General features: G+C 42.6%; 1 long non-coding RNA gene across 1 annotated transcript in view; it reads right to left on the bottom strand.

The window, feature by feature from the left end:
* Positions 1 to 2711: 2711 nt before the first annotated feature.
* Positions 2712 to 5612, bottom strand: part of LOC109928499 — a 24542-nt gene continuing 21641 nt past the window's right edge. The window contains exon 3 of the long non-coding RNA XR_007264284.1: positions 2712 to 3332. This is a non-coding gene — a long non-coding RNA (uncharacterized LOC109928499). The remainder of the gene's footprint in view (positions 3333 to 5612) is intronic.

Here is a 5612-nt window from a genome sequence, read left to right as displayed (position 1 = left end):
CAGTGTTGATCCCCCAACAGTGCAGCACTCCCTCAGTACTCACCTTCTGACAGTGTGGCACCCCCCTCAGTACTGACCTTCCGACAGAGCAGCACTTCTTCAGTGCTGACCCTCTGTACTGACCCTCCAACAGTGTTGCACTCCTTCAGTACTCACCTTCTGACAGTGTGGCACCCCCCTCAGTACTGACCTTCCGACAGAGCAGCACTTCCTCAGTGCTGACCCTCAGTACTGACCCTCCAACAGTGTTGCACTCCTTCAGTACTCACCTTCTGACAGTGTGGCACCCCCTTCATTACTGACCTTCCGACAGAGCAGCACTTCCTCAGTGCTGACCCTCCGTACTGACCCTCCGACAGTGTTGCACTCCTTCAGTACTGATTTTCCTACAGTGCAATATTCCCTCAGTCCTATTGCAGGTGAAGATGGTGATCTGGTCTCCAACATTCTACAGTCTTGAGGAATGGGTCATTCGACCCAAAATGTTAACGCTGATTTCTCTCCACAGATGCTGCCGAACTGCTGGCTTTTCCAGCAATTTGTTTTTGTTTCTGAGCAGTTTCTTTTGGTTTTTCTTTCTGCAGCTCCTTCTATTTTAAGATACTCCCTTTAATGTACCTCTGATCAAATCTTTGGCCATCTAACAGAATGTTTCCTTTTGTGACTTGGCTTTAAAATGCTCCTGAGAAGCTCCTTGCTGTGTTGTGTTAACATGTCTACAGTTCTTGGCGATGAAATCTTCCCTAAATTTGCCGTGCAATATAGGCTTTTGACTTATAAACAAAAACACTTGTATCCAAAGAAGAAACCATTTCCAGAGCATGTGCAATCATTTGTGTTATAAAAATGGTGCTAACCACTTGATAGCTCTCTACTGGCCTTAAACCCTGAGACTGGATGTAGGAGGAACATGCAGTTCCAATGGAAGCCACTTGATGGCAGTGCTGCACATATATCCATCATACGCTACTGTTAAGATTTTAAGGGAATGTTTGCTCTAAGAGTTAACCATAATATAAACTGGAAGCCCTCTGTAGATACTGACACAATCCCTGGGGAACCCTGTAAATACTGACACACTATCCTTGTAAATGCTGGCAGTTCCTGGGGGACCACTGGTAAATATCGATACACTTCCTGTGGACTCCCTGTAAATACTCACATATCTCCCTGGAACCCTTGACACCTTCCTCTGGAACCTCCTATAAACACTGACATGTTCCCTAGGATCTCCTGTAAATACTGACACATTTCCCGGAACCCTCTGTTAATACAGATACACTCCCCAGGACTACCTGTAAATAATGACACATTCCCCAGAAGTCCCCTATAAATACTGACAAGTTTCCTGGGAACCCCTGTATGCACTGACACACTCCCCTGGGAACCCCTGTATGCACTGACACACTCCCCTGGGATCTCCTAGTATGTACTGACACACTTAACTCACTCCCCAGAGCCTGTCCACCATCTACAAGGCACAAGCCAGGAGTGTGATGGAATACTCCCCACTTGCCTGGGTAAAGCTCCAACAACACTCAAGAAGTTTGACAGCATCCAGGTTAAAGCAGCCTTCTTGATTAGCACCACATCTATAAGCATTGATTCCTTCTACCACTGATGCTCAGTAGCAGCAGTGTGTACTACCTTCACGACAGAAATTCACCAAAGATGCTTTGACAACACCTTTCAAACCCATGACCACTTCTGTCTAGCAGGACAAGGGCAGCAGATACATGGGAACACCACTAACTGCAAGTTCACTATCCTGATTTGGAAATATATCACTGTTCCTTCACTGTCATTGAGTCAAAATCCTGGAATTCTCTCCAAAGGCATTGTGGATCTACCTACAGCACAGCAGTTCAAGAAGGCAGCTCACATTCTCAAAGGCAACTAGGAACAGCAACAGCCAACAACACTTATGTCCCATGAGTTAATAAAACAAAAACTTCCTTGGGATGCCTCTGTAAATACTGACACACTCCAATGGTACACCCTGCATATATTGACACACCCCTCTGGGACTCCCTGCACATACTGATACTCCCCAGGGACCCCTGTAAACACTGACACACTCCCCGGGGACACCCTGGTACACTCCTTACGGACCCTCTTTAAATACCGACACACTCCTTGGGGACCTCTTATAAAAACTGATACACTCCTCAGGAACCCCCTGTAAATACTGACCGACTCCTCATGGACCCCTGTAAGTACTGGTACATACCCAGGCCTCCCTGTGCAAGATGCATCCACGATGATTACTTCAGGGATTGCAATTTCTTAGGAAAGGAGAAATTAATGTGCTTGGCTTGGGGCCATCTTTGGAATTATAAAGTTCGTTTACCTGTCATCAGGAAATAAAGTCCCGGAAAAGGATGTCCTGTACAGCCAGCGTAAAGAACACAATGGATGATCACTGAAATAAGCACTGCAAGTAATGCCCACATATAATGATACAAGATAGGTCCTTATGGTTCAGTGGTAGTGTCCCTACCTCTGACGCAGGATGCCTAGGATCAAGTCTGACTTGCTCAAGAGATGTGTAATAACATCTTGGAACAGGGTGATTAGAAAATATCTATAATGTTATGGGATTCTTTACATTACCAATGTTTTATGTTGCAATTACTTTAGAGACCAATAACCTTTCAAGGAAAATGGAATCTCCACAAATGCCAACAGAAAGAAATCCAGTGGACAAGGTATCATTTCTGAAACCTTTACTGTAATAAAACAATTTTGGGTAATCAAAATCAACATAATTTAAACAAGGATTAATCATAATCATAATCATTTGAAGCATACTTCAAACAAAAGTAGTTGATACAAACATATGCCTCATGTATTTATCAGGCATTCACATTACTTCCTGCCAAGCATGGTATCACCTGCAATCTCACAGGCTTTCCAACTTGGGTCTGCAGTATCAGATCTTTCACTTCGCACTTTATTGTTTCAGCCCTTGAGTCAAATTCACTAGTAGTTACATTCCATACAAAGTCCAGGACAGGGTTACCACCAATAAGATGCGTGTCTATGAAATCTCTCTCACATGTGTCATGACAGTCCTGACGGCACAGAATTTGCAGAGGCTCACTTCTTCGACCCCTTTAAATGTGCTGCTGAGCTCTGGCAACACAACCAGCAAATGAGTCCTGTCCAATCCACAATTTCCTGCCTTTCCTGTCTTCAGCTCTTGGTTCTTTTCAGTGTATAACACACTAACCGTCTCTGTTCAATTCTCGGAGACCTGCTTCATCGCAAAGATCTTTCTTGGAAGTGCCAAACAGTAAACTGATACTTGGTAGTCCAGAATTTGAATACAGCTGAAAAGAAAGATACGTTAGAAAGATTTTTGTTTTGCACTCATTAGAACAAACAGTGGAATGTGAAATGTTAAACGATCACAGGAGAAAAGTACGCTGACTGGTTGGCAAGTCAACTCTTATGGTCTGAAGTATTGCCATGGAGAAATACATGGAAAACTACAGTCTCCCTGAGCTCTTAGTAACTCAAAAAAGTACAAGGTTTGAACATATTCCTTTAGTTCCAGAGAATGGATCCCTACATGTGACTGTTAAGTATTAGTTAGCCATATTATGAGCTTGTTCATTTAGTACTCCATCTAACATCCGATCCCTCCACTGCTGATGAATAGTGGCAGCAGTGTGTGCCATCTATAAGATGCACTGTAGTAACTCACCAAGGCTCCCCGATAACAATTGTCAAACCTATGAACTCCATCACCTGGATAGATGAGGCGGCATATACTTGGGGACACCATCACCTGCAACTTTCCTTCCAAGTCACTCATCATCCCAACTCATAGTTGATGGTCAAACTCCTGGAATTTCCTCCCTAGCAGCACTGTGAGACCCTACATCCCAAGGACAGCTTCAGTTTAGGAAGGCAACTCAGTAGCGACTTCTCAAGGGCAACTGGGGATGCACAATAAATACTGAACTAGCCAATGATACCTCAGCTCTCCAAATTAATTTCAAAAGTATAGATATTAGCAGATGACATCCTGAGTCCAAATCAAGAATTCCAATAACTGCAGCAAGTTAACTGTTAAATTGTTGAACGGGTTTATTGAATAGTAAATAATTCAGTGAATAGAAGTAGAGGCACTGCTGGTTTAATGATTTTCCTTGGATGTTAAAAAGTAACAAATGTTTACAACTACTATGTTACGTGTGTGAACAGAAAGTGGAGTGAACAGTTTTTCAATTTGAAATTTTAGGTGGCACCACTGCTGACCTCTATGATTTTCTGTCCATTAATCACTTTATGCCAACTTCACACGGATTTACTTTGTATTTAGCCCCATGTTGTACCTGATGTGGGAGTGTTTGATAGGGGCAGTGTAGAGAGAGATTTACTTTGTATCTATTAATGACTCCTAAATCAGCTTTCGATTTTCAAAAAAAAGCTATGCAATGTGTTCCTGGATGTGAGGGATGTTGTACAACAGCAGGAGTGCTCTTTACCCCTTCCCCATCCCAGTTGGGAATAAGCTCTCTCGATACAGTCGGGGAGTGAAGGATTATGGGGAAAAGGCAGGAAAGTGGATGTGAGGAATGTTGGACAGCCATGATCCTATTGAACGGCAGAGTATGTTTGAAGGTCCGATCCCGTTCCTATTTCTTATGGTATTATGTTCTCTTTGCTCTTTCAATTCTGGCCCCTTGTGCATCCCATTTTAATTGTTCGATCTTGGTGGCTGTGCTTTCAGCTGCCTGAGCCCTAAGCTCTGGAATTGTCTCCATAAACCTCCCCACCTATGTCTCCTCATTTAAGATATTTATTAAAACCCTTTTCTTCAACAAAGGTTTTTAAGCATTTACCCTAAAATCTCTTAACTGTCAAACTTACATTTGGTAATTGCTTCTGTGTAGCTTCTTAGGGTCTTTATTACATTTGAGGAACTATTAAAAATGCTGTATAAGTTATTGGCAGGGCAACAGACTTCCACTCAGCACCACCTGAACGCCAACATTCTATATGCCTTCCCTATTAACAGCTGAACTTAGATGAACTTTTTGTGATACATGCATGAGGAACCCTAAATCCCTCTGTGCTGCAACTTTCTGCTGTTTTTCTCCATTTAAGTGATATTCGGCTCCTCTATTCTTCTTGCCAAATGCATAACCTCACAATTTCCCCACATTATAATCCTCTTGGCAAGATTTTGCCCACTCGGTTAACCTATCTATACCCATCTGTAGACATTTCATGTCAATCTCACCACTTCCATTCCCACCTATTTTGCGTCAGCTGCAAACTTGGTGAAAGTACATTCACTTTCCTCATTGTAGTCATTAATATAGGTTGTGAATAACTGTTGCATTCCACTAGTTAAAGACTTTGAGCTCAGTGGTTTGCTTGGACCATTAAAGGCCAGATAAGGACAGTAGACATCCTTCCCTAAAGGTCATTAGTGAACCAGATGGATTTTTAATGACAGACCTTATTAGATTAATTTTTAAACCCAGATTTTTTAATTGAGGTTAAATTTTACCATTTGCCCTGGTGGGAATCAAATCCATATCCCCAGGGCATTACATTGCCCTGGTGGGAATCAAATCCATATCCCCAGGACATTA

The sequence above is a fragment of the Rhincodon typus genome, chromosome 20 (assembly GCF_021869965.1).
Source record: "Rhincodon typus isolate 14 chromosome 20, sRhiTyp1.1, whole genome shotgun sequence".
Lineage (NCBI taxonomy): Eukaryota > Metazoa > Chordata > Chondrichthyes > Orectolobiformes > Rhincodontidae > Rhincodon > Rhincodon typus.
This window is presented reverse-complemented; position numbering and strand designations above follow the sequence as displayed.